The sequence below is a fragment of the Haliotis asinina genome, chromosome 3 (genome assembly GCF_037392515.1).
Source record: "Haliotis asinina isolate JCU_RB_2024 chromosome 3, JCU_Hal_asi_v2, whole genome shotgun sequence".
Classification (NCBI taxonomy): Eukaryota; Metazoa; Mollusca; class Gastropoda; order Lepetellida; family Haliotidae; genus Haliotis; species Haliotis asinina.
In genome coordinates this window covers 52,867,996-52,891,031 of record NC_090282.1, presented here as the reverse complement: position 1 = coordinate 52,891,031, position 23,036 = coordinate 52,867,996, and the positions used below count along the sequence as shown (strand labels likewise).

Below are 23,036 nucleotides of genomic sequence, written 5' to 3'. Positions count from 1 at the left end.
GCGTCCAGTGTGTCTGAACTAAGATGTAAATTACTGGTATTCACCAGACTGGTGTGTCATGTTGTGCTATTGGAGCACAACTCAACATTAATGACACTGTCATCAGCAGGCTCATTGATATGCATGCTTCCGGTGAAGTAAAGGAAGCTCTGGGGTCTGGACATCCCAGGTTGACCAATGACAGGGAAGGTTGTGCTCTTGAACACCAAGCCAGATGAAGCCCAAAGTCTACTTGTACACAGCTGCAACATCGATGGCCTGAGATTGAGAAGAAGATGATCAGTCAGATGTCCACTGCTCCCAAATCAGCACCACCATGCCTGTTTAGCCCAGTGCCAAGCATGTGCTCATTGGAACCTGAGGACATGGAGAAGGATTCACTGGTCCAATGAAGACAGATATTTCCTGCATCAAATAGATGGTAGGGCATGAGTTTGGAGGCAGAGAGGCACAGCATATGATCAGAGGAACATTCAAGCTGATGTCTCATTTTGATAACCATGCTCTTGTTCCATGTCTAGTGTTCATGGACGATAATGCCAGACCACATTGTGCTTGAGCTGTTGTCCAGCATCTCCAACACAATGCCATTGAGACACTACCATTGCCAGCCAGAAGTCCTGTCAAAACATTTCAGCATTTTTGGTACATTTGGGGATGTAATGTGATCCTCCAGTTCAGAACCTTCAGGAATTGACCCTGTATTGCATGATGAGTGGCAGAAGATTCCCCAAGAGAAAATCAGTCTGGTGACAAGTATGAGATGGTGTGAAGAAAATGTTGTCCAAGTGCAAGCCATTTACACCAGATGCTGAGTTAGCCAGTCACTGTGGACCTTACTAATGTGCTCAACATTAATGAAATGTGTACTGTGTAACAAAGTAAGAGACAAGAAGTACAAGGAGATAGATACATTATTCCAAGCAGGATGCATCATAGGCCCAGGGTGATGATATGGCCAGGTCTGCGTCCAAGCTGGCAAAGGTGGGCACTAGACTGCTGCTGAGAATGTGTCTGCTTGAAGTTCATAGTCCTGGGCCCAAATTCTCAAAAGGATCCTAGCCCTAAGATAACTTTGATCCTAGGGTCTAGGACAGGTGTCCTATCTTATTCTCGAAAAGTATCCTAGCGCTACGATATCCTAACTTAGGTCAAATACAAGGATAGGTTCTGACTTGTCCTAAGTCCATCTCAGTGGCAATCAACATGGTGTGGTTCTTGTTTGTTCACCAATTTTGACGTTGTGAAAACTTAATTACAGCTGAATTTAGAACAGTTTTTATGAGTTAAGAGTAGTATAGGGAATGACAGTTCTAAAACACTTTCAAGAAATGTCTCTACAAAGCCTTATTTAGTAAATAAGGCTTTGGTTGGGTCATTAGCTCTTGCTACTATTACCCCTACTACAAAAAAGTTGGCGGTAATTACTATGCCTACTTTGTGTTGGTAGGAGGTAACACTGTGCCGTACGGTACGATCAATAATTCTTCTCTTACAAACCCCCTACCCGGCCCACCCCTCAAGTAGTACAAGTTAGGTTCGTCGGCTTTCATATCCACTTTATCTATGTTGTAAGTTTTGACTGACCATATAGGATCGGTGGCTCGCTTACGGCTATCACCCTCGTGTTCCCCCGGCTGGTATAGATACCTCACTTTGGCGGCCTATGTCATGTTTATATCGATGAAACAGTTTAACGTGAACCGCCTACGATCTCTTTGGTGTTCATAATAAAGGCTTGCTGGGCTTTTTGTATCCCCTGTTCTATGTAATTTTTTTTCTCGTCCTCGCTGATAGCAGACTTACGAGACTTGGATCGAATATCTTGTTTCATTCCGTTATATTTTTTGAGTTCAGAGAGGATTGAACGAAACTCCTCTTCTGAGATCTTACTGTCAGAGAGTGCCGTGGAAATTCGCTCACTCACTGTGTTCAGCTTTGCTTCGGCCAGAACCCTGATCTCGTCGTGTTTCAATGCCTTACGATTAAGCCTGCGTGATACTAACTTAAGCGCCAACCCTGCCAACCCTGCCACCCCAGCTGTTATTTCAATACCTAGCACTATAGGTGCAGCCACGATGGTAGCCAACAATCCAACACCTGCCGCCCCTAGTCCCATGCTGGTTGCCATAAGGGTAGTGTCAGCCCCATCCACGATATTGAAAGCTCTATTATACTTTTTACATAGTGCTTTCCGCGTGTCACGGTCTTGTTCTAGTTGACGTTTCACATCACATAACTGCCTCAAGCGGAACCCATCTACGGTTTCCAGCGTCTTCGCTACTTCCTCTACGACTGGGTACAGACCCATCCTATAATGTATATTTTGAAAGATATTTTAATTGGGTTTCAGTTAAAAACCTATCAATGAATTTGAAGTCTACAAGTTCTAGACTACTAGTCAGGGCAATAGGTGAGAGGCTAATAGAATTTCCTGTTGTAATAGAAACCCCACGGAGGCTTATTAAGTGGTTTATAGGACCCGTGGTATCCTGTTGTATAACAATACGACAATATTGGTCTATGTAAGACCAGCGTATTGACACCCCGGGTAAAATTTGGTGTACTATTGGGGGGGTTCTATCGAATAAAGCCGTAAAGAAGACTTCTATGATGAGGGTGAAAGGGGAGGATATTCTATCAAGATTACTGCTAAATGTTAATTTATTGTGTGGATAAGCACTTAACCCCTTTTTGTCGTAACCAGTAGATGGTATGTGTACTAATGCCCTCTCCGGAATGAAATCCCCGGCCCAGATACCGTTGTTCTTAATCTTAGAGACAACCCCATTATTTAATGTGATATAAGGTGAGGTGAATGTTAAGTTGATCAGCCATTTGGGCTCTTTTAAATCTGGTAACGGCACCCGTCTGTACACGTTGTCTTTGAAGTGCAGGATATATAATTCATCTTCCTCACCAGGCTGATCGAATCCCTCCGTGTCTCCTAGGTCGTTAAGCGTAGTGTTGGGATGATGACTGGTCATTATTATACTATTACGATATAATTTCCAACTGGTTTTCTGATAATAATTCAGGGGTTAACTTCATACCTATGAAGTGTATGTTGTCAGGCAGGAAGATATTGGTTAGTGATATCTTATTTTCCACGATCACGTTGACCCCCTGCAGACTGGTCTTGGAGTCGACACCCGTCCGCACGTAAACATTGCAAACTTGAAACTGATGTTGTTTGCCCCACCCGAGTTTGATCCCCTTCACGATCTCGACATCATTCCCCGATGGTTCCCCTAGGTAGACTTTGATGATCAGTGTTCCGTTTGCCGGTAGACTCTCTAGTGCCTTGACCACGCCTTCGAATTCAGACACCAACTGCAATTTCACGTTTTGTATGGCCGGTTTACTCGATAGCATGTGGGCTGCTATAGTGTTGACTGGGCTGACGACTACGCTACGTCTCTGAGTTGGGACGTAAGCCACGAGCAGGGTTCCATTGTTCACGACTTTGTTTAGGTGGTTGTCTTTGTTATCCGTGAACACGTAAGGGGAGACGAGTCTAATATTGAGAAACCAGTCGTCTTTATCGGGTAACAACACCCACTTGTCATCTTCGGTGAAGACGAGCATATATGGCTTGTTTCGGGCGACGGTAGTGCTCTCAACATCGTCTAAGTCGAACAGTTTACCACCGAACGATGGGTATATTACCCAATTATTATTACCGGTGTTGACAAGGGCGTACTTAGTGTTGACTGTTGCTCTTGTGGTATCTATCATATCACTTAGGGTTCCACCGGAGGGGATTTCAACGCGTTTGTAAATGTTGTTTTTCAGTTGCAAGGCGTACGATTTACCATCTACTCCGGGAGCGTCGAAACCGCGCGTGTCTCCGAGGTCGGAGATCCCGATATTGACGCATTTTTTCACTCCGGGCCCTTGTGCGCTGGTCATTTTACATGAAGCGTTAAGCTGAGGTATCCTATATTTACAGGATTATGATTTATATCTAACACCGATATTGTCAGCTCAGGTATGTTGCCCTGGGTTAATCTCTTATACTGCCGTGGTGAAAACGACTCGGTTCTACCGTCGTTGAATTTCTCAGTTTTCACCGGCACTGCTCTCAGTATAGTGGAAGGGTGACCTCCTTGAATGTTATACGTTGTGCTCACCTGACCGAGATGAATGTACAGCTCTCGGTACGGTACTAGGTCGGGTAACTTCGTACCTGTGACGGTTGTTGTTGGTTTTATCTCGTCAGGAGACATACCGAGTATCCTCGCTAATGGTCGGCCGAGCCTCAAGGAGGTTCTTCCGTTGTTGATTAACACCACTGTGCCGTTTGAGTCGTTCATCTTGAGTTCGGCTCCCAGGGGTTTGAAGACCTCGTCGTTGAGAGAGCACACGCTGTAGTAGCCGTCAGTTATCTGGCTGCGAGTTCCACTGACGAACAGCTTATTGTTGCTGATATTAATGTTAGTCCATTGCGGTAGGTAGGTGATATCGCAGAGTGCGACTTCGAGTTGACCTGACGTGTTATCGATCGCGTGCGTCAGCTGAACGGCCTCACCGCTTGTTATCCCTGGAAGTGTTATGTACATATTATAATATATAATTTATATATTATAATATGGATTTAGCACACTTGAAAATCGTGGTGAATGCAGATGGTACGGGGTTTAAAACAACCTTTATTAATATCTTTGAAAAATATGTCGTGTCCGTTAATAACGCGCAGGCGGTGGTAAACTGGAATCAAAACCCAATGCAGTTTTGGCAGAACCAACTCAACTTTGCTGTGTGGTGTGCGACGACAGGGTCGGGTGTGACACCAGACTACGGTATAGACGAACTGAGTAAGGCGGTTATTTTGTTTCATATTTATTATCAAACGAGACGAATATTGAAGGAAATAAGTGCTCCTCTTCCCCAAGATAAAGCGTGGAGTATGACGAATAACCCCTATGATAGACGCGCTTATGAACGTATTTGTGGGGAGTTTGAGATTCCAACGAATAAAGACTTTCGCCTTCCTGGTGTGAACCATGGTCTCGGTATAGTTCTCGTGTACTTCTACAGGTCCGGAACATATTATGCCGGTTCTAAAGATGGTTCATACAACCCAAACCGGCATACATTTACAGGCCCCACAACGAATGAAAAGATCCATGTCAGCTGTATAAAGCAAACCAATCCTGATGCAGCCACAGCCTGGACTAAAATGATCTCAAAAACATCGAAAGAATTCACTCGTGCTGGTACAATACGCTTGAACGACTCGATTCGAACGTACGTGTGGGCGCTGTTGGGTGCGCAGTCGATGACGCGTTCCAACATCCTCGGTAATGGAACTGCTTACGACGCTCAGACACAATTCGTTTCCAACGTTGAGGATGCTATCAATTCTCCAGTTGATCTCCCGCGGGCCATCGACCGTTACCAAAACGTGTTAGAATACGCCAGATCGAAAGTCAATTACGTGTTCGGCGTGGGGTTGTACATGGCTCCGAGTGATATGCAACTGAGAATAAAAAAAGTGGTGGGTTATAACAACAAAATAGTCATAGCCACGGCGGACCAAAAGTTGGGTATCAACCCCGATATTAACACCCCCTATATCCCACACATCCCACCACGTGAAAAGGGTATAGTGGCGCCACCTCCGGAGCCTAAAGTTCATGTACCCCATATTCATGTGGGGGGACCCCCCTATCAGCAGCATATTGATAATAAAACAGCCCTAGTGGTTGGTGGGGTAACTTTGGGACTTATTTGGTTAAAGATTTCTTAGCCGCTACGTACACCAGACCCGCCACGGCGACGATGGCTGCCCACAGGTTTTGACTGAGCCACATGGCAGTTTTAGACAGAGCGCTCAACAACCACGAGACGATGCTACCCAGGATGCCGGGAAGGGCTTTGGCGGCTTTACCAGCCAGTTTAGCTAGGCCTTCCCCGAGTTTTTTTATCCAGTCTTTAACACCACCGCCTGTGGGAGTGGGAGTTCCCCCGCCGGCAGGTGTGGGGGTTCCCCCTGTCAGTGACACCACCAGGGTTGATATGATGAAACCCAATGCAGTCAGAATACTGGCGATGGTGATCCCTTGCTCCCGGAACAATATCCGAATCCTGTTGGCTAAAGTTGTATCCTCATTCAGTATTCTATCGATTGTTTCCCGAATACGACTGATCTGGGATCGAAGCTGTTCACGATTCGAGGAAGTGGCTTCCAATCGTGTACGTCTCTCGTCTTCTAAATCGCGTATTCGTTCATTGATACGACGCTTCATATCATCGTTTTCAGTTTCGTTGAGTTTGGTTTTTTCCCTAGCGATGTGCTCGTCGATTTCGTTCAGTTTCCCCATGTTGTTCACGAGTTCTCCACGCACGCGTTTCACGGCTTCGTCTAAGCCTCGCAGTTCCCTTACCGGAAAGTCAAACCCCGGTAACGGTTTGTCCCAGTAGGTGCTCAACAGTTTTTCTATGCTGTCCGAGGCTTCTGTAGCACGCTGTGGTGTCATTTCATCTCTAATGGTGAGGTGGGATCTGGTAGCTTGCAGATCTTCTTTAACGACCTTAGGTATTGCACCACCGTAATCATTCATGTTTAGATTTGTACGGATAAATTCAACACCATGGCGGCTGGCTAGAGTTGACAAGGCCAGTGGTTTTTTATTGCTCTTGTTAAAGAGGTCAACCCCTGGATCAGACTTAAGGCGTAGAACACCCTTTGTATCAATAAAAAAATTCTTATGGTATCGACCCTGTGGTTCAACGTAGTTTTTATCTCTTCTTAAACTTTCGTAATAATCATTTACCGTTGTTTCCAAGAGTTCTTGGTTCAATGGTGAACTAGTAAATGAGGTCTCCTGCTCATCATCGAATGCCTGGGCACTAGCGCCCGGCATCTCCGTCATATCTATGTCTTCATCCATTAGTATTAAAAATATATTTCTTTTATATAACAATGTACGGCAGAAAATTAGATCCTTTCAGAAGATTGAGAGAGCCATTAGGAGCCAGAGCCGTGCGCCAGTCAGTGACCATCACCAACAATCCCAGCAAGATAGACCAGAATCAAACTCTGCTGGTTAGATTTCCAAACCTTGGTTAGAATGACCTCATTGTACCAGGCACTGTTCGACTGGCGTTCAATATCACGTTGACCTCCGACAACGACAAACGCGAGCTAGTGCGTAACGTGGGTCGAGCCATCATCAAGAAAACGACCGTCAAGATCAGCGGTAACGAGGTGCTGAGTATCGACGACAGCGACGTGTTTCACTGCTACAGGGATCTCTGGAAAAGCGAGGGAGAACGAGTCAATGATGTGTACCAGGGTATCAGCAAATCAACCCGGGCGCGCATAGGGTATGCCTTCACGCCAGACCAGCAAGACAAGCTATCGGACGGTGAAAAGGCCATCGCTCGAGCATACGGAAATCGATTCTGCGTGCCGCTCGACTTCGAGTTGCTCACGGGACACGCGCCGTTTTACCAGGCCGCGCTGGGTGATAGGCTCGAATACGAGCTCACGTTTAACGACTATAGCAAAGTAGTGCGTACGCCGAACGGTGATGAGGCCAGTTATACCATAGACAACATCTCTCTGGAGTTCGACATGGTCACTAGCCAAGAGCTGGCCAGGCAGGTTCGAAGCCAGTACTCTGGGAAGATGGCTATCCTGTACGATCGCGTACTGAGGCATAGATCAGTCGTGCGAGATAAGAGCGACACTGTGTGGAATATCAACCTGAACGTGCCGGCGCGATCGATGAAAGGTATCCTGGTCGTCCCCGTGGAGGATTACGATCCATTCCGGAGGGACAGCGAGAAGTTTTTCAACCCCGAGATTGAAAAGGTGGAAGTGACCATCGAGGGCGTGCCCAACCAGCTGTTCAGTCATGGTATGAGACCACACCAGCAGTGGGATGAGATAAAAAAGCTACCAGTTGGGGACTACATAACAAAGGACCTGGACCTAGGCTCCGTGCAGATCGGTGAATACCTGACCACCAAGTACGCCCTATGGTTGGACATGCGATCCACGGATGATGATAAACTGCACGGTAGCGGGCGCCGTATAGATAACGGCAGCGAAGGGATAACCATCCAGATTACTAAGAAGGCTCAAACCGCTGGTAAGTTGAAATTATATCTGTACGTTATTATGGACGCGCAACTTAATATAGACAATGGGAGATTCGTGCAAGCCATCTACTAGTGGGGGAGACCCCCACACCCCCGGGGGGTACCCACAACTACCCACTGACCCACACTGCGCCATAGTATGCGGGCAGACTGGCTGTGGGAAGACCGTTTTCGTGTTGGATATGTTGGAGGGTTACTACAAGGATGTGTTCGATAACATCGTTATCATGTGCCCTACTCTGAGCATGAATAAAATGTACGCGCGACCTTGGGTGATGACGGACCCGGACGTACACAAAATCGACCCTGGAACACGCCTGCAGGACTGGTTGAAAGCTCTTCACGAGAAATTTAAAGGGGAACCGACGCTGTTCATACTGGACGACTGCAGCGCTAATCGCGAGATAACAAAAAAGAGAGACATGCTATCGTACCTGGCCTTCTCCGGCCGGCATGCAAATCACAGCGTCTGGGTGCTAACGCAGAAGTTCAACTCGGTGTTGAAAGACCTCAGGGAGCAGACGCGATGGGTAGCCTTATTTCACTGCAAGGACAGGGATTCGTTCGAGGAGTGTTTGAGAGAGAACGATGTGATGAGCAAATTAGAACGGGAACGGGTGAAGAAACAGCTCGCTGAAACTAAACACGCTAAGCTCGTGCTAAAGACCGACCAACCAGTAGCATATATAGTATGCTAAGCTAAAGCTAAGCAAAGCTAAGCAAATGCTAAGTATATAGCTATGATATTTGAAGTATTTGTCGTGTGCAACTTAACCTTCATTTCTCTGTGTTTTGTCTGTATCGGGTATTATATAGTTAAAACTAAATCTTACTTGTTATATTATAAGATGGAGTGTGAGGAATTGCTCGAACAATTGTCTGTGGAGGGTTCCCCCACTGGGGGTGTGGGGGATTCCCCCAAGCGAGAGAAACTGGTGGCGTTGGCTGTTGGCGGTAAAGCCAAACATTACTTTGGAGACTACACCCCGGATAAAATTCACAAAATGTCAGCCGAAGAAATCGATAAGCTGTACGCTAGATACGAGTCCCGGCTCGGAGCAGAAATGACAAAGACAATAGGATCGGCTATGACCCAGATATACACCGGTATTGTATCATACTTCTTTCCCATTCCACCAGAGCGCCGACTTTACCTGTGGGAAGACCTCGAGAAAGACCCTTTTATCGAACACGCCGTGAGCTCTATCAGCTGCGGGCTGTACCACAAATATGGTATGTTGTTGGCTCCAGTGACGGCGGCGATTATCACGGCAAAACATTGTCAATTTGAGAGAAAGAATAATAATAATAGTATAGATGGATGCTGCACAGGAAACCCCAGTGGACACAGTGATGGAGGAGACCCCACCCCCAACAGTGACGGTGGAAACCCCTTCAGTGGGGGTACCCCCCACAGTAACCAGGCAGAAGAATCCTAAGAGAGTAGCTGCCGGTAAAAAACGGTGGTGTAACCAACATAAAGTGGCCAACCCAACCCGACTGTTGTTGGCTGTAGGCGTAACTGCTGCCGTGGTTATAACATGGTTATACGTGGGGGTACCCTCCCACAGTGAGGGAAACTCTGGGGGTGTGGGGGGTACCCCCACGCCGCCGGCAGGCCCCACTGTCGACCCGCATATCATGTTATAATTTTAATATTTTATATCATATACATAATGTCTGAGGGGAAAACGTTCGTCAACGACGCATACCACGCCACAGTGGTAGCCAGTCTAGCCGTAGGGTACGCTCGGTTGACTAAAATGGTGCTTATACAACCAACTATCAAGCTAGATTTCAACCTGCAGGATATGGGTATGCTCATAATGAACCTTGGTATGGCGATGGCCACAAAAGACATCCTAGTAAAACAAGGAATAATACCTGATAATATAATGAAATAAATATAGGGATGGCCACGATAGCTATGATGGTCGGTGGGGCGTTAGTGAATGCCCTGGCATTTTCCGGGAGTAATTTCCTCTTCTCGAAACTACGAGATGATCACGCGGCTGAAATACAGGAAGAAAGGAAGCGACACGATCTCGCTACTGAGAAATTACAAAGAGCACAGGACGAGTACGTTAAAAAACGCCTCCAGAGGATCGATTTTATTAACGAACAACTCCAGCGTGAAAACCATGCCATTAAAACATTCAACGATGTCGATGAAGCAATGAAAGAATACTATCTACTAACTGGTAAACAATTGGAACCGCTCAATAAACCCACACTCGCTCAGTACTACACACCATCCAAGGGACAAATGAATCGTGAACTGGGCTTCATAGTGTTGGGTATAGCAGCTACTGCGTTGGTTGCGAAGCAATTAAATTAAAATACCTATATAAGTAAACATGAGACCCGCTCCATACCGATGCGAATACATACTTATGGGGAAGACCGAGGCCTGTGGTAGGAAATGCAGGAATCAGGGGTTCTGTTGTTTCCATATGGGAAGTCCTAACTACACGTGTTCTGTGTGTGGTATCGGGGTTAAAGGACACTACTGTCTATGTAAAGCTCACGGAGCGAACGTAGTCAGACATCAACTCATCTACGAGAATAAAAAAGGCTACATAAAAGAACGTAGGCGACTGCTCAAGATAGCCACTTAAGGGTTACCTCCCCTTACTGTGAACCAATTAGACATTGGTTCTCTTAGGTGTAAACACGATGTCTACTGTAAGCGAGCTCAAGCGGGTCGCAAAACAGAGAGGTGTGATCGGGTATTCTCGAATGCGGAAGTCAGCATTGTTGAGATTACTAGGTTTAGAAGCCCCTCCTACAGTAAAACAATTAAAAGCTCAAGCAAAACAGCTTGGATACACGGGTTATTCAAACCTGGGGAGAGCCGGGTTAACCGCATTGTTATCACATGCCCCCGTAGCAAAACCTCCCACTGTAAAACAACTGAAAGTCGAGGCACACGATTTGGGTTTAGGCGGGTATTCCCGTATGAGAAAACCACAGCTTGTAGAATTATTACGACAGAATAGAGCTATTGACCTACAGTTCGTGCGCACTGAGCGCGCTGTAGGCAACTATTTGAGAGGTTGGCGCATGCACGTTGATAGAAACATAGACATTACAGATATCAAGCCTCTGATAGCTGATAAGGTCAACCAGGAACTAAATAATCTAGGAAGTATCAAGTTTCAGATCACAGTGAAAATATCGCTCGATAAGCAGGTTGGGAGTACCACTGAGTATGTTCAGCCTTACTTCCGAGGTCAACAAGAGGTCGCCACACATACAGAGACCATTGATACATCAATCGATACCAGTTTTCAGCAGATACGAGAATACCTAGAACGCTACACACACTTGGGGTCCGGGTGGGTTGTAGATAAAATCGATAATATCTATCTAGACATAGCTAACTACGTGCCGTTCAGAGGCGGGTCATACCTAGCCTTGCCTCCCTACTATAGGAACAAACATGCCATAGTAAACGTTAAGAATAGAGGAAACGATTGCCTGAGGTTAGCTATCAGGTCAGCCTTATTTCCAGCTGACACTAATCCGAACAGGCCTTCTAATTATCCCCAAGACGATGGGCTCAACTGGGATGGTATAGATGAACCCACCCCCATATCCCAGATCACTAAAGTAGAAAAACAGAATAATCTGGCTATAAATGTCTTTGGGCACGAAGGTAACACAGCAATAGTACACAGGGTCAGCCCGGTGAAGGATCGCCAAGTTATCAATATATTCATGATCCAACGAGGTGAAAAGTATCACTACACGTGGATAAAACATCTCAGCCGGTTGTTGCATGACCAGTCGAAACACGATGGGGAAAAACACTTTTGTGTACGATGCCTACACGGTTTCAGTCGAGCTGATTTATTAGAATCCCACCGGGAGGATTGCCAAGGTGTGGGGCAGACGACCATACGAGTCGACATGCCTAAGGAAGGTGACAATATCCTAAAATTCAGTAACCACAAGAATCAAATGTCTGTGCCTTATATTATATACGCCGACTTCGAAGCCTTAGTGGCTGCCGCCGGCGAGGCTCCCAGTGGTGCCGCCGGTACCTTTACCCACAAGACACAAGAGCATAAAGCCTGTTCGTTTGGATACATTGTCGTCCGTTGTGACGGGGAAACGAAAGCTCCGGTAGTGTATAGGGGGCCTGACGCGGCTGAAAGGTTTCTAAAGTGTTTGCAGGAAGAAGAAAAAATTATTAGGAATGCATTGTATAAAATCGCTCCCATGCGTCTGACCCGAGTCGACAGGCTAGCCCACGCTAGTAGCACTAACTGTCACGTGTGTGAATCACCACTTAACGGTGATTCGGTGAGAGATCACTGTCACATAACTGGTAAGTATAGAGGCGCCGCTCACAACGCGTGCAACCTCAAGCTTAAAATCAACCCTAAGACAATAAACATCCCCGTTGTCTTTCACAACTTGAGAGGGTACGACTCACACTTGATCATGCAGGCCATCGCGAAAATCGATGGTAATATAACGTGCATCCCCAACAACATGGAGAGATACATCTCCTTCAGCTTAAACGGACTTAGGTTCATTGACTCGTTTCAGTTCCTCCTGTCGTCACTCGACAGTCTGGTCAAGGCCAACAATACCTTCCCTATCACCGATCGATACACAGACGCCGAGACTAGACCCCTGCTTATGAGGAAGGGTGTGTACCCCTATGAGTACATGGATAGTTGGGTCAAGTTCACCGAGACCAGACTACCCCCTATTGACTGCTTTTATAGCAAGCTGAATGAGGCGTCCGTCTCACGAGATGATTACTCGCACGCGACTAACGTATGGAATAAACTGGGTTGTAAGAACCTGGGTGATTATCACGACCTGTACTTGAGGACAGATGTACTGCTGTTAGCCGACGTGTTTGAAACGTTTAGGCGGACATGTTTCAAGCAGTATAAACTCGACCCCGCATGGTATTACACCAGCCCAGGTCTGTCGTGGGACGCCTTGCTTAAAAAGACCGGAGTTAATTTGGAATTGCTCACAGATTACGACATGCACCTATTCATTGAGAAAGGCTTGCGAGGTGGGATTTCTATGGCATCCAAACGATACGCGAAAGCAAATAATCAATACGTGAAAGGTTACGATCCTAACAAACCAACCAATCACATTCTCTACCTCGACGCAAACAACCTGTACGGCTGGGCCATGAGCCAGTATCTACCTACAGGGGGATTCGAATGGGTACCACACGTTGATGTTATGGGGGTTGCACCAGATTCGAACAAAGGGTATATCCTCGAGGTTGACTTAGAGTATCCCAAGGAATTACACACATCGCACAACAGCTACCCCCTGGCCCCCGAACGTATGAGGGTTAACCCAGACTGGATGTCTGAGTACCAACATAACTTGTCAGGTGGGCGTGTGACAGACGTTGAAAAACTCGTGCCTAACTTAATGAATAAGACCAAGTACATCGTTCACTATCGCAACCTACAGCTGTACCTGTCGTTGGGTATGAGGCTGACCAAAATACACAGGGTGCTCATGTTCGACCAGAGCCCATGGATGGAGCCCTACATCAGAATGAACACAGACCTACGAAAAAAAGCCACCAGTGATTTTGAGAAAAATCTCTACAAGCTCATGAACAACTCGGTGTTTGGTAAGACTATGGAGAACCTGAGGAAACGCGTGACCGTGAAGCTGGTTCGGTCGAGTGAGGAAGACAAGCTCAGGAGATTGATAGCCAGTCCGGCATTCAACCGTAGTAAGATATTCACAGACAACCTGGTTGCCCTACACATAAAGAAAAGCCACATAAAATTCAACCGGCCTGTTTACGTGGGGATGAGCATCCTCGATTTATCCAAACACCTGATGTACGACTTTTACTACAACGAGCTCAAGAAACAGTACGGCGACAGGTGTGAAGTGCTGTACACTGACACGGATTCCCTGCTGATGGAGATTCGAACCGAGGACGTGTACGAGGACATGAAAAAACACCTCGATTTATACGACACCAGCGATTACCCTAAGACCCATGCCATACACAGTACTGTAAATAAAAAGGTCCTAGGTAAGATGAAGGACGAGTGTGCTGGCACGCCCATAGCCGAGTACATAGGTTTGAGACCTAAGATGTACTCCATACTGAAAGCCGACAATAGTGAGATCCGGAAGGCTAAGGGGGTTAAGAAGTATGTGGTGAAACAACACATCAAACACGCCAGATTCAAGGAAGCCCTGTTCAAGACCCGTACCTTTAGGCATAAAATGAACACACTTAGAAGTGATGGACATAAGATATACGGACTGACTATAAACAAGACGTCCCCGTCGCCTATGGACACGAAACGTTGGATAGCTATTGATGGGATAAACACATATGCATATGGACATGAAAAAATTTGAGGCTATTTACTACAGCCCGCGTGGGTACTGGAAAGGAGCTAGCGCAGTAGATAAGCTAGCTAAAATAGCGCGAGTACCCCCGGAGGAAGCCAAAGCGTGGCTTGAAAAACAAGCCCTGTGGCAGATCTATTTGCCGGCACCACGCTACGTGCCTAGAAGGAGGTTCGGTATTAACATACCTAATAGCGTTCACCAGGCAGACCTACTGTTCCTACCCCACGACAAGAGGTACAAGTATGCATTAACCGTAGTGGACGTAGCCAGTCGTTACAAGGAAGCCGAACCCTTGACCACGAAAGATTCGGCCCAGGTAGCCAGAGGATTCGAACGCATATACAAACGCAGCCCGCTGACGTGGCCAACAGAGCTGCAAGTTGACCCCGGACGGGAGTTCATGGGTGCCGTGTCACAACTGCTAGCCAAACACGATACAAAGGTCAGGCGTGGCACGGCCGGAGCCCATCGCAGCCAAGCCATAGTTGAGAGATTTAATAGGACTTTGGCTGAGCGCTTGTTCGGCTATCAGTATGCTAGGGAGATGGTCACCCCTGGAAAACGATCGACTGAATGGGTCACGAGGTTACCTAAGGTGGTGTCGGCAATCAACCATGAAGTCACCCGTCTCACCAGTAAGAAACTGGCAGACGCTATCAAACTAAAATCAATAGTTGCAGAGTCGGCCGCTCCATTGCGTGGGAAGGAGAAACAGATACCAGATAGGGCCCTAGTGAGGTATCTATACCAGCCGGGGGAACACGAGGGCGATAGCCGAAAGCGGGCCACCGATCCTATATGGTCAGTCAAAACTTACAACATAGATAAAGTGGATATGAAAACCGACGAACCTAACTTGTACTACTTGAGGGGTGGGCCGGGTAGGGGGTTTGTAAGAGAAGAATTATTGATCGTACCGTACGGCACAGTGTTACCTCCTACCAACACAAAGTAGGCATAGTAATTACCGCCAACTTTTTTGTAGTAGGGGTAATAGTAGCAAGAGCTAATGACCCAACCAAAGCCTTATTTACTAAATAAGGCTTTGTAGAGACATTTCTTGAAAGTGTTTTAGAACTGTCATTCCCTATACTACTGTTAAGATTTTTTGAGTTTGTATCACTAATTTATCAGTTGTGAATAAGACTTACTTGTTGCAATACACATGTTCTTTAGATCTAGAACCGATATGTATTTTTATTCTTACCAATTCTATCCCTTTTTATTCACAACATTGCTCTTTTCTGTCACAGTCCTTTGAAAAGGGCAATGTCAAGGCCAATTCAATAAGGGAAGTAACTTCTGTTTATTTCCTAAGTGAATTTTCACTTTGTGAGATGACGCATAATGAAAGTTCAAGTCATGATAATCATTAAAAAAATCTAATGAAACTATTGCTTGTCTTAAATCTCTTTTTGGCAGAATTTAAAAATCTGACAACAGATGTTATGTTCTAGTTTAATAAATGAATTTGATATGATGAAAATAATGAATATGTTAACAATACTTAGATCTGTTAAAATAATTTAGATCCATTCGAGTACAAGTTCACTCTATTTTTCTGGATACAACTTATGAATATTTATTATAGATATGATTAATTACAATTTCTTCTGGATCAAGCAAGTCCACCAAAAGCTGAATTTCACCACTTTCAAACCTTTTACGTGGATTTCTAGTCTCACCGTTTGTCTTGTAAATGAGATTGTAACTGCCCTGACATGTGTGTTTTTCATGCAATGAATTATAGATAATATTTAGGTGAACTTGATGAAGGTATTTTCTTTCTCACCTACTGAAGAGCCCGCTATCCTAGCTAGGATCTGTTACTCAACTTAGGACAAGGATATGATTGTTTTGAGAACGGGTCTTTTCTTAACAGTAGGATGTCCTAACTCCTGTCCTAACTAGTTAGGATCTGTCTTAACTGGGACACTTTCAAGAATAGGCACCCTGGGATTATATGTGCTACATGTGCCCTAGACCAATCAACAAGAGGTCAGGCATGTGTGGCCACTCAGTGGATAAACAACTTGCCATGTTGCCCTATCCCTGACTGTTGTTGTCACTATGTCATATGAGACTGAAGATCCAGTTTTACTAAGTGAACAAAAATGGAACTAAAATGCCTTTGAAACAACTTGAAACAACGAACAAAAATGGGTTGTGCATATATACAACTAAATTAGTATTTTTCGTTATACTTAACAACATGCAGAATTTCTGTCAATTTTGCATAATATTTATGAGTATTTGCTTGGTTTTTACTTCATTGAAAGAAGGAAAATTTATCATGTACCATTTATCAAATTTTGAATTTTGGAGTGCAAACAATTTAAGACTTCATTCAAATCTTCATTCATGGTTTTCTTTACATAAGGGTCATTCACAGCATGTTTTTGTCAGCAGACATGGTATGAACAACACTGACCATCTTGTTTAGCAGAGAGTGAGTGAGTGAGTGAGTTGAGTTTTACGCCGCACTCAGCAATATTACAGCTATATGGCGGCGGTCTGTAAATAATCGAGTCTGGACCAGACAATCCAGTGATCAACAACATGAGCATCGATCTGCGCAATTGGGAACCGATGACATGCGTCAACCAAGTCAGCGAGCCTGACCACCCGATCCCGTTAGTCGCCTCTTACGACAAGCTGAGTCGCCTTTTATGGCAAGCATGGGTTGCTGAAGGCCTATTCTACCCCGGGACCTTCACGGGTTTGTTTAGCAGAGACAAATAGGTTTTAAGCAATACTACTTGAATCATTCAGACTGGTTTCAAGAAGAGTCTGAGTGCTTTTCTAACAATTTTTATCCCCCGGCATGTAATGCAGGGGGATATAGGTCCGCCTTGTCCATCTGTAATCATTTCTTTTCATTTTCTTTTCCAGAGCATAACTCAAAAAACATTCAGTATTTTTAGACCAAAATTGTAAGACATAACAGACTGAACCTATAGTTGTGCCTTTTGCTATTTACAGAGTTAAGGCATTTTTATTTCTTGGGTTCTGGCCTTCGTCTAATGGGTGATATCTTTCAGCTAATCTTGGCAGAAATGTGTGGCAGATGCCAAAGTGGTGCCTTTTGCTGTTAAATGATTTTTTGTGTTTTATCCACCCAGTGCGTGAGTGAGTTAATATTTAGTGTCACATCGGCAGTATTGCAGCCATATTGTGATGAGAACAATTTAATTTATATCAATATTAAATTTAATAAATTTAGGACATAAAAACCTGCCATCGAAGGACAGTGAAAATACTAGATTATCACAGATCTGAACATAAAACTAGAATGTGAAACTAAAATAGTGTGATTAAGAGGACAATGCAATATAAAACATAGGCTATAGATCGCCAACAACTGAAGGCAGATCATCATACTAGGGACCATGGGGACTTACAGTACCTTTGCTGCCTGCATGAACCCTAGCTGGATTTAGATCATCCTTTCAGCTGTTAACAATTTAGACACATCTAGCCAAAAATTAAAAATACACATATGCTACGATTAAGAACAGTGGAAAGTTTAAACTTACTGTGAATGTTTTGGGACTTATATGTACTTCTGAGGTAGGAATATTCAACACAGCTAAGCAGGACATCCTTGACTGTGATTCTTTCATCACAAGTTTTACAAAAAATATTCATGAGTATATCGTATAGGACCAATGCAACATCATCATATAATGACCTCTTCAAATCTGGACTGACAGCCCAAGTAAGTATGACCGATATAGGGTTTTATTGCATGTAATTTATTTATGCCCACTTGGGTGTCCCACTTCTTCTGTATCAGATGATGGATATAAGATCTAATTGCAGGTTTGTAATCTTAGTATGGAATCTGAAATGGCGTCACAGAGTTGAGTGCTGCCATGGCATCAAGATAGGCCATTGTGTTCCAAAAAATGCCGACATGGCTGGGCAACCAACTAAAGAGGATGTCGTATTGGCCAGTAGCAAGATCATTATACATTTCAATGATTTCTATTGAAAGTGGATGTTTGCAAGATAGATTTTTAATAGCCAAAGAGGGTCAGAAAAGATTATACGTGTAGTTTGTTTGTATTTAGGGTGTCTTTGAATAAATTTTAGAGCCGTTAAATTGGTGTTTGCTTCTGCAGTAAAAATAAAGCTGTTACCTGGTATTCCAGAAGAAATTGTCTTGGATCCAATGACAGTGGCATATGTCACTGCACTACCGTCCTCGGACACATCTGCAGCAGAAATGAATGGTTTAATTCTTATGCCAAGAGGCGAAACAAGAGAAGACTTTTTGTTGTACAAATCCTCATACAGAGCATGAAAGTCACAGTTAAATGCAGGGTTAGACTCGTCAAAATATAATTTTGATGGTACAGGCTTCTGGTAGATCTCCATAGAGACAAGGAGACTGCTGCTCTGGTGGAATAGCTGTGCCTGGTCAAGTTCTTCTTCATATCCTCCATGTGTGCGGATTGATGACACTCGGGATTTGATGCTTCTGTTTCATGTGAGGATAAGGGGGATGTTTGACCAATCTGGAAGTTTTAGAAACTGTGTGCCTGCTAGCTGTCCAGAGGCATGTTCAGAACCGTGAGTGCATGGGTCCTTAACGGATGCGAGCGCTTGCTTACATCAAACCATTTGTGACCAACTCATGATATTCCAGGAAAAGCCGAATAGCTTTTCGTCTTCTTGTTGGAGGTCACGGAAAGGGGCGAGTGGTGAGTGAGTGAGTTTAGTTTTATGTCGCACTTAGCAATATTCCAGCTATATGGCGACGGTCTGTAAATAATCGAGTCTGGACCAGACAATCCAGTGATCAACAACATGAGCATCGATCTGCGCAATTGGGAACCGATGACATGTGTCAACCAAGTCAGCTAGTCTGACCACCCGATCCCGTTAGTCGCCTCCTACGACAAGCAGAGTCGCCTTTTCTGGCAAGCATGGGTTGCTGAAGGCCTATTCTACCCCGGACCTTCACGGGTCGGGCGGGTGGTGACGAATGACATTAAACATGTATAATGCAAAATGTTATGGATGTCAACTTCTTTTTGCCCATTCCTTGCCCATTCGTCAGGTGGATGCTAACTAATGACAATGATTTGAATGGGTTCTTTTCTATTAAACATGGTCGCCACTTTGTTCGCTTGGCGAGCCTGCTGTGAGGATAGTTTGCGGGTGCTCGTCTGGGCACAGGCATTCAGGATCGAGCGCTCGTGGGCGCTCGCGATTCTGAACACACCTATGGTCATCAATGATTTGGTTGGACAGTTGAGGGACCAAGTGGTTAACTGCTCAGTGGTTGGTATGAAGGAGATACTGTATTAGGTGTTGTGGTCTGGAGTCCTGCTGATCCAGAAAAAGGTTGGAAACCCCTGGATAGGTCTCTCTTCATGAGTGATTGGGCTGATGTAAGGCAGCAATGATAGGGTGAAATTCAATTGACATGAGTATAATGGCTTGTTGAAGTGATTTAATGCCATTGTCTAGGTAGAGGGGTGCATCTCATTACACTTTGGGGCTTGATTACATGTGTGAGGGCCATGAAAATGCTAAACTGAAGAATTCTCCACTGGTAGTTTTGATGGCTGAAGAGGAATTTAAGTTACTTCCTGGGTGGATTGGTAAATGCAGATATTAACTACCTTAATCTATGCTTGCCAGAAATGTGTTCTGTCTTATCTTCTCCAACTGTAAAAGGTGGAAAATTCTGAACTTTTCTGTCCTCAATAAGTAATCATTGTAGAATGTCTTCATATAAGTCTGGACTTTCCTGATAAATTGTTCTTGGGAGTTCCTCTTGAGATATAACCAGGATAGTATATCTATTCCCTTTTTCCCTATTGAAAGAGAACACTAGCCCTTGATTTTCCACTACTGTTGACTGACACAAGATAAGTAATTAGTGCCAGTCAAGAAAAGGTAAATCAATATGTTTGCACTACATTTATAGATATTCAAATAATATAACCAAGTAGGTATGACTGCTTCCTTGCGAAATACAATCATGTGGATGATAATTGTTACACATATCCAAGACTTTTTTATGTGCTGCAAGATGACTTGAAGGATGGCATTCTGGGAAATCACACCTTGCATCCACTGACTGCACAGTTCCCATACTTCTTCTCTAGGAGGGTTTTCCTACACCGATACTTACCTTTGGCCTGGCCTGTGCATTTGATATTTTGATAAAGGATTATTACACTGACCTCTTTATATTGGGCATTTCAGTCTCATTTATCCTCAGTTAAAGTATTTAATGTTTAGTTACCTTGATTGTGTAACCAAAACAATTGTAAAATAATTGTAAGAAAAGCCCTGTTTATTCATTTATTGTATTTATAAGAAACAACTCCCATGCAGTTAGGTCTCCACTCAGCTTACTCAGGAAACAGGAAGCTTCATCTCAGTTAAGAGACTCTCAGATGCATGCTTGTCCGAAGTACGCTAGTCCGATTTTTTTTTATAGCAGTTTGCTTTTGTGGCACTTCTAGCATAACTTTGGTTTTTGCTGGGAATAGGGATTATTGAAATTTTGCTTTCCAGGGCCAACACCTTCAAGAACAGTTTCTTTCTGCCTTTGTAAATTTACTTTAAGTGACATTACTATCCTGCTGCTCGTTTAGCGCAAAGTGGGGGATATGGTATTAGGCTCTGTCTGTCCATCCGTACAGATTTAATATCTTAAGAACCGTTAACTAGATTCTTTTCATATTTAGTATCTAGGTTTATCACAGTAAAAGAACAGTCTCAGTCAGGTTTGGTGACCTTGACCTTCATCTCAAGGTTGCAAAGGGACTTTAGTGCTATACCTTGTCAGCAAGATATCTCAAGAACCATTCACTGTACCTTCTTCATATTTAACACCACGCTTTATCTAGGGAAGTTGCAGAGCCCAGTCGATTTTAGTGACCTTCACTTAATTTTCAAGGTCGTGTCAACTGTGTTTTTTAGGAGTTTCGTACACTGGTCAATGTCTGAGTGCCTTTTGAAAATATTTTTGTGTTTGAAGAACTACAGTAAAAGATATCAAGAGAGTTTGAGATTAATGGTTTTGTTAACATTTTACTTCATCTTAAACTATGACCTTTTCTTCATTTCTTTTTAAGTTTGATTTGATAATATGTGTCAAAATCCTTGTTCATGGATGTCATCCTGGACACTTCCACCTTGACAACATCATGGAACCACATGAGGTACCATTTGCATGCTGACATGGATGTTTTGTGTTTCAGGATGACAATGCAAGAGCTAGCACACATGGCTCATTGTTACTGAGTACCTCCAACTGGAGAACATGACCACAGCACTACAGTCTGGTCACACATGGCACCTATTAAACACATCTTAGAGATCCTTGGTTATCATACATCACTGTCAACAACCACTCACCAGTTTAAATAAACTTGGCAGAGAATGGGATATAATGAACTAAGCTGACACTAGTGCATTCCTTATTGAATCCATGATTGTGTTGTGAGTAGAGGCGAATTCTCATATGGCTTTGCATGGTAAAAGACTTGATGGACACTACATGTGTTGGCTAATCATAAAACAAAGTCTGTGGTCATTTAATGCTTAATGCAAGTCTCAGTTGGATGTCCGGCTTACAAAAGCAAATTATTGATCTCATTCAAGACATAATACATCAACAGTTTGACACGTTTTTATTTAATATCCCACACTGTTTTGTGATAGAATATTTCTATGAAGAAGCTGGATTATTCTTTTGCAGAGAATTCAGTCAGCAACTTCTGTTGATTTGCTTTCTTTGTTGACATTTAATCTAAGCCCCATTCCTCATAATGATCATAGCCGATCATAACTCACATACTTCAACATAGACTTATGACTCTCATAGCCCTACAGTTGCTTTGCAGAACAGGACCCTGATCTGCAGAACAAGGTTTATGTGAACTCAGTTCAGTTCACATCATCAAAGCCAAAGTGACCTTGTCATGTCGAGGATTATGTCTGTACATCAATAGCACTGCATGAACTACTGTACATAACAAAATCAATTTCTGCAAGTGTTATATTTTGCTATGTTATAAGATTGTTGGCCTTTTATTAATGGAAACATCATATTTCAGATAGTGCACATGGTTTTGCATGTGTTGATCACTATTTTACCATTCTAAACGTTTTTGTGGACATATTCAATTCATGTGATATCTGTTTAACAATGTGTGATCATAGGAAACAGTAATTATCTATATACATATCAGATCTAAATGAATAGATTAGAAATGTGGTGTTGGGGACATTTTGTTACTTGTTACCTTGATACTGTAGGAAGACTTGGATCAGCTTATATAGGGTTAACATTTTGTTCCTTGCTATCCTGATATTGTAGAAAGACCTGGAGCAGCATATATTGGGTCAACATTTTGTTCCTTGTTATCATGATACTGCATTAAGACTTGGATCAGCTTATATAGGGTTAACATTTTTCATTTGATCTGAATTTGGCATCAGTTTAATTTCTTTGTCATATTCATCAAAATCACATGGACTTCATTTGTCTCATATTAATTTCAGGTCTTTTAATGTCTAGTAGT

The 23,036-nt window shown here is 43.8% G+C and overlaps 1 protein-coding gene across 1 annotated transcript in view; it reads left to right on the top strand.

Annotated features, from left to right (window-relative positions):
• The window catches only part of LOC137278157 (small conductance calcium-activated potassium channel protein 2-like), a 243,980-nt gene that overhangs the window by 205,316 nt on the left and 15,628 nt on the right, over nucleotides 1-23,036 (top strand). The gene's annotated exons all lie outside the window — the stretch shown is intronic.